We start from the raw sequence: 7,406 nt of genomic DNA, 5'->3' as shown, positions 1-7,406 counted from the left end.
CCCCAGGCTGCACGTGGCTAGCAGCAGGGGCTAGCTCTCACCGCTGCACGCCCTTCCCGGCGAAGAGCGAAGGCCTGGGTTCCGGGCGCCGGAGAAAACTGGTGCCAGCAGCCAGGGGAAGGGGCCCTGAGGGGCCCCAGACTGCGAGAGGGCACAGGCCGGGCTGAGGGACCCACCCAAGTGCACAAATTTTTGTGCACTGGGCCTCTAGAATTCATACAAGAAAATACTACTGAACAATAAAAAGAAATACACTATCTATCCATACAAGAATGTTATGAATCTGAGAAAAAAATATGTTGAGTGAAAGAAGGCAAACAAAAATGTCTACATACTGTATGATCCTTTTATGTAAAATGATAGAAAGTGCAAGCTATTCTATAGTGACAGAAAGCTGGGCAGTGGTTTTGCCTAGGGATGAGGGTTTATGTTCAGGAGGGAGGAGTTTCCTAAGGGCATGTGAAGATGAAGATATTTCTGAGTGATGGGCATGCTCCTAACTTAATTGTGTTGGTGATATAACAGGTGTATACTTGTATCATAGGTAGATAAAAACTTAATGTGACAGAATATTGTATTACTACTATACCGCAATAAAGCTTTTCCAAAAAAAAACAAACAAAAAAAAAAACAACAAAAACACTCCAGTTAATGGGAAGCCCTAGAATTGTTAATGTTAATCATATCAGTGCACCTAAAATTAAAGAATACTAAGTATAGTTCATAGTTCTAGGGGATTTTTTAAACTGTTTTTGTGGGAACTATGCCAGGTTGCTGGATAGTCAAGGCTGGTGGGAGCACAAAGGCCTTGCTATCAATACACCAGAATGACCTAAAGCCGCTCTGGGCATGTGCCTGAACGGAACGTTCAAGGACTCTGAGCCTGGGAATCCTAAGCAGGACAACATACCACGAGTGGGTGCAAGGACACAAGGCACACTGTGCCCTTCTGTAGCAAATATGATTGATGTCACTGTTGGCACAAAGCCTTCTTTGTCTAGATAGTGTAAAAGTAGGTTACTGACCAGCTAGCTAGTTAGCTGGAGTAGGCTGAGGCAGGAGTGAGAAGAAGTCTGCTGGAGTATGGAGAGAGAGACCCTAGGATGGAGTGTGTGAAGAAGTCTGCTTGAGAGAGAAGATGAGCAGGAGAGACAGCTCATCTGTCAGACAGCTGCTGATCCAGAGGGCTCAGATACTGCTATGATGTGAGGCGGTGAGTCTAGTAGGCAGCATGTGACTGCTCAGATAATAGGTGTTGGTACAGATACTGATGCTGCTTTCTGGGAAATATATATGTTCACCAGCCAGTGTCTGGCTGGCTGCCTGTATGGCCTTTGCTGTGAGCACTAATCTTGTCTGATGGTTATATGACCACTGGATTATTCAATAAAGACATATTCTTATATACCCACTTCTCCATCTGCCAAGACTCTCTGCCAAGCTCTGCCCAGACTCAGAGCCAATCAAACCATCAGAGCTGTGAGCTGCTCTTGCTACCGGCTCTAACAGTTATTTATAGTCATCTATGCTTACTTGGTGCAAAAATTATCACAAGAAGTTTTTTCTATGAAATAAGAATAAAACAAAAAGGATGGTTTGAAAGGTCACCTAAAGCTATAACAATTTAATCCTCATGTTTCTCTGCTTCTTTTGCTTTCTCAGAAGTTATAAGAAAAATGTTGGCTGAAATGGAAAGAGAACTCAGCAGATCATTAAAAGAATTAGAAGAGTTATCAGGTACAGATGAAACAGTTGATTTTTTTTCCCTTTCTTGTCAACTGTTGTGTTTTTTTTCTTTTTTAAATCTTTATTGTTCAGATTATTACAGTTGTTCCTCTTTTCCCCCCCATAGCTCCCCTCCACCTGTTTCCCACCCCCCCTCCGCCCTCACCTCCCCGCACTGTCCTCATCCATAGGTGCATGATTTTTGTTCAGTCTCTTCCTGCATCCCCCACACCCCTTTCCCCGCCCCCCAAGAATAGTCAGTCCACTCCCTTTCTATGCCCCTGATTCTATTATAATCACCAGTTTATTCTGTTCATCAGATTATTTATTCACTTGATTTTTAGATTTACTTGTTGATAGATGTGTATTTGTTGTTCATTTTTGTATCTTTACCATTTTCTTCTTCCTCTTCTTAAAGGATACCTTTCAGAATTTCATATAATACGGGTTTAGTGGTGATGAACTCCTTTAGCTTTTTATCTGTGAAGCTCTTTATCTGACCTTCAATTCTGAATGAGAACTTTGCTGGATAAAGTAATCTTGGTTGTAGGTTCTTGGCATTCATCACTTTGAATATTTCTTGCCACTCCCTTCTGGCCTGCAAAGTTTCTGTTGAGAAATCAGCTGACAGTCGTATGGGTACTCCCTTGTAGGTAACTGACTGTCTTTCTCTTGCTGCTTTAGGATTCTCTCTTTGTCTTTTGCTCTTGGCATTTTAATTATGATGTGTCTTGGTGTGGTCCTCTTTGGATCCCTTTTGTTTGGGGTTCTCTGCACTTCCTGGACTTGTAAGTCTATTTCTTTCACCAGGTAGGGGAAGTGTTATGTCATTATTTCTTCAAATAGGTTTTCAATATCTTGCTCTCTCTTCTTCTGGCACCCCTGTAATTTGGATGTTGGTATACTTGAAGCTGTCCCAGAGGCTCCTTACACTATCTTCATATTTTTGGATTCTTTTTTCATTTTGCTTTTTCGGTTGGGTGTTTTTTGCTTCTTCGTATTTCAAATCTTTGACTTGATTCTTGCGATCCTCTAGTCTGCTGTTGGGAGTCTGTATAATATTCTTTATTTCAGTCAGTGTATGCTTAATTTCTAGTTGGTCCTTTTTCATAACCTCGAGGGTCTCACTAGATATCTTCAGGGTCTCATTAAGTTTATTGGCAGTTTCTAGAAAATTCTTGAAAAACCTTAAAAGTGTGGTTTTGAACTCTATATCCGGTAGTTTGCTTTCCTCCATTTCTGTCATTTGTGTCCTGTTTCTTTGTCTCCACATTTTTTTATGCTTTGCTGTGTCGATAGAGTGGCTTTCTGTACTAGGTGTCCTATAGGGCCCAGTGGCTCAGCCTCCCCAATTACCTGAGGTAGACACTATTGGTGCACCTCCTTGTGGGCTTTTTGCACAGTCTTGTTGTAGTTAAGCCTTGATTATTATAGGTGACACTGGGAGGAGTTGACCTCCAGGCCAATTGGTTGTGAGAATCAGCTGTGTCTGCAGTGGGAGAACTTCTGTGCTGGAGACACCTCTCTGGGGCAAGACTTGCTTCAATGGGGCTTTGGTGCTCACTGAGTCTGCCCCCTGAGTGTGTCCTTTATGAATCTGAGGAGCTGCAATCTGGATGGTCCCACTCTGACCACCGGGCACACTGGCTCCTGGATCTCTAAGGAGGTGCTAATCTAGCCTCTGCCTGAGGCTATCCAGAAGGAGCCAGCTGTGATGCAATGCAAAGTTGCCCTGGGGTAAGCTGTAGTTTGTTAGGTAATTATGAGATTGCAAAGGGCCAGGCCTTTCATATGCAAAAGCCTCCCTGGCTTGGGCAGGGCAGGATCCCAGGGGATCAACAGGGCAGAACGAGCAGTTTTGGCTGCTCTCAGTCCTGCCCTCAGAGGCCCTGCTTCTCAGTGTCCCCGCAATCACTGCAAGCACCCCCAAGAGAAAGCTACCTTCGAGTTCCGACCGATGCCAGACAGTCCAGTTTCTCCCGTATGAGTCTGGGTCCCCAGAGACTCACCCAGAACTGGAGCTCAGAGCTTGAGACTCCCTCCCGATTGAAAAAGACAACGGTGTCCTCAGCCGCCAACCCTCTCCGCATGGGCCTCTGTACCTCTGTATTTTACTTCCGCACCGCACCTCCTCTGAGTATGCTTTTCTCTTTCCTTCTAGTTGTAGAATTTCCACTCAGCCAGCCTTCTTGTGGTTCTGGATGATGTCCGTACCATCTTTTAGTTGTATTTTTGAGGTGGTTGTGCGAGGCAGCAATCTCTGGTGTTTACCTATGCCACCATCTTGGTTTCTCCTGAAACAGTTGATTGAGAAGATGGAGATGGAGAAGGACCAGACCATGGCAGAGCAAGACAGGATTCTAAATATTAAATTTCTAGCATTCAACTGTGTCATCACCATTTTATCATCCACTGCACTGAATCAAAACATGCTTAGAAGTTAGAGCATTATGTCAGATTAAGGATTTTTCTGACCCAAACACTAGTAGACATTTCATGACCATATACACAATTAATCATGTAATTACATACCCAGGCTTTCTGTATTGTCCTGTTCTTCAGGCTCAACTATGAGTCATTGTTGAGTCCAGATGTCCACCCAGAAATACAGTGTGGATTGGCACAGGCCCCAATCTCCTCAACCTATTACTGTTATCTTGCTTCCAAGTTTCAGAAAGTTGTATTAAGTTCACTGATCAGACATCTGCCATGACTCTGAATCATATAGTAACCTTCCCTATAGAATTCATTCATCTTTCTCACATTTGTAGACAGATATTTGAGAGGCCACACTATATAGATCAGAGTTGAAGGAAAAAATTATATAGTTTCCAGGAAGACTGTGGTGCATATGGGTGAAGAGGAAGTAAGTTTTTGAAATTTATTCACAAATAAGTTTCAAAAACTCATGAAGGATTAACATAGGTATTGAAAAGGGAAGTAATTTGGCAAATGTGGGAAATGTTTTACATTGTGTGATTTCAATCTTCATTTTTTTTCCTCTCAGAATTATTTATGTAAGAAATATCAAGGAGAAATACCAGAAAGAAATCAAGAGAACTTAAAATGAGTTAAAGATTGTACACCAGAAAATAAAAGATGAAAAATGTACCATACTCTGAAAGTCCCAGGAACATAACTTCTTAACCAGCTCTTTCACCTCCACAGGGAACACCTTGACTGAGCAACTTCTAAATGTCACACAGTTACCACTAAACTAAAATTAGAATCGGGATGTTTGCAATTTTGTTGAACCAAAAGGTTTGCAAAGATGAAATAAACTGCAAAGACAATGTTTCCCTACAGAGTGATTCAATTCCTGCTGAATATAGTAATAATGATGAGTATGATTCTTACATGGATTCTTTATTTGAAAGCATGGTTACTGAGTCTAGAGACACATTAAATTAAATTATATAATGAGATGGATTTTACAATGAGGAGATATCAGGCGGGTTCTGTTCAGGGTAGACTTGCTCTCCCTCACATATCTCACCCTTCTAGACATCCTAAGCCCCATGCTAGTGCTCAAGGGTTTGCTTTGGTTTTGGGATAGGGTTGGAGTGTTGTGAATTTAAGGCAAAGCTGATGGAAATGAACAAAGCCATGGGACACATTTATCATCATTCCTGCCAAGTAGTCTGTGGCTCATGGGCTGGCTGCAAATCAGGGAGACCTGGGACAATTGACTGCAAGGTGCAGACAGAGTAGAGTTCTTGATTGGGTGGCGGCTAATGGTCTGTGGGCACAGATGGGACTCTGGGATTCTGGTAGAAGAAGTCCTTGCCTCTGTGCAAAATGGATATATGTGTGGATGCTTCACCCTTCCTGTCTACGAAATTCTTCTGGGTAATTACTGTCCATCCACAGGCCACCCACCTCTCTGTCTTTTTTTCTCTTTCCTTAGTCTGTTTCTTCCCACAATTCAGAAAGTGAATTCTACAGTCATAGAAAGGGAATTTTTAACTCAAATTTGAAAAAAAAATTCATTCCTCTGTGAACTATCAGTATAATACTGCAAAACTTAAACTAGACTTTATTGTTCTCTCTGCCTTTCTGCTTTTGTGTAGGAACAATATTTTGAAGAAAAAAGTGATAGCTGACCCTAAAATCATACCATATGCAAAAATAAATTTGAGATGAATCATAATCTTAAATATTAAAGTGAATATTTAAAAGAAAGCTTTTTAAAAAGATAAAGTGGAAGATATTTTTATAATCTTGGTGTGAAAGGGAATTCTTGTGCAGTGATGATGAGACTGAAATTGATGTCACTACCATGAAAAAGGTTATGGAGATTGCTCAAAAATAAAAATAAAATTACCATATGATTCAGCAATTCTACTTCTAGGTATTTATCTGAAAATAAAAAGACAACACTTAATTGAGAAGGTTATGCATAGTCCTATAATCATTGCAGCTCTATTTATAATAACCAGGATATAAAAACACTCTCAGGATTCATCAACAACGGAATGGATCAAGAAAATGTGACATACATAATGGAATATTGCTCAGCCATAACAAAAACGAAAACCTTGCCATTTGCAACAACATGGATGGACCTTGAGATCATATACTAAGTGAAATAAATCAGAACAGAGAAAGTCGAATACCATATGATCTCATATGTGGACTCAAAAAAACAAGCCCATTTATAAACCTCGTTACAATTGCCATAGCATCCTGATATCGCTGCTGCATATATCTGGGACTACCCTCAGAAGATGATGGAAGTATTATCATTTTACCAATCAGCACATTGTCATTTTCAGATCTACATTTGAGATAATCCATCAAACCACTATATTTTTCAACTCTCAACTTAGATTGGTTTGCTTTGATGAAATTTATTCGATTGGCCTCCATTTTTTAATACAAATCCACAATAAACTGTTGAGTTAATTTTCCTGCATTTAAAATAGGATTGAACGTGTCCCTCACAGAGAGATGAAATCCATAATACTGCATTTGGGTGACTCATGTCCTTACATTTTGTCTAGTATTATTGTCGATTACACTGTTGTCTCTGAGTCTTAATACAATATCTGTTCCCCAGCCTTGTTCACCATGTGAAAAAAGAATAGGATATGTCATTGCATCTAATGTAGGAAACAGGATATTGATTTGTTTCATTTTAGTGGCATTTGGATTATTGGGATCTGGTTTACAATGAATGAGCAAGTCTCTTTCAAAAGGAGGTTCTCCATCTTTGTTTCTAAATATGACAGCAACCTTGGTTACACGGGAAGAATTATATCTACCTGGGTCACTGTTCTGATCATAGTTAATCACCATTGTTACTTCTGTGGGAGCAATACCTTTTGCTGCTGCTTCAGATTGAGCTTCCTTTTCTACCTCATGTAGCATCTTGTACAATTTTGTTAATTTATTTATTTCATCCATGAGGTTGTTGATGCTGATCATGAGTCTTTCTGAGCAGCCCTGGCATTGCTAATCTTTTACTTGTAGCTTCGGCTATATCCAAAATAGAGAGTTGAGCAAACTTCTGAGAAACACTATCTGAAGGATGTAATGTTCCAGTACGGTGATAAACTTGTCCGTGTATTTTAAAACAGTATGGCCCATATCCTGATGGCGATGCAATATTAGCACCCATGGAAGCAAAAGCAAAAGAACTATTTATGGAACGAATATTTTCCATGAAATTTTTACTGTCA

The 7,406-nt window shown here is 40.5% G+C and overlaps 1 pseudogene; it reads left to right on the top strand.

The window, feature by feature from the left end:
* The window catches only part of LOC102425227, a 20,928-nt pseudogene extending 15,900 nt beyond the window's left edge, over positions 1–5,028 (top strand).
* Positions 5,029–7,406: the final 2,378 nt, after the last annotated feature.

The sequence above is a fragment of the Myotis lucifugus genome, unplaced genomic scaffold, assembly GCF_000147115.1.
Source record: "Myotis lucifugus unplaced genomic scaffold, Myoluc2.0 scaffold_943, whole genome shotgun sequence".
Lineage (NCBI taxonomy): Eukaryota > Metazoa > Chordata > Mammalia > Chiroptera > Vespertilionidae > Myotis > Myotis lucifugus.
This window is presented reverse-complemented; position numbering and strand designations above follow the sequence as displayed.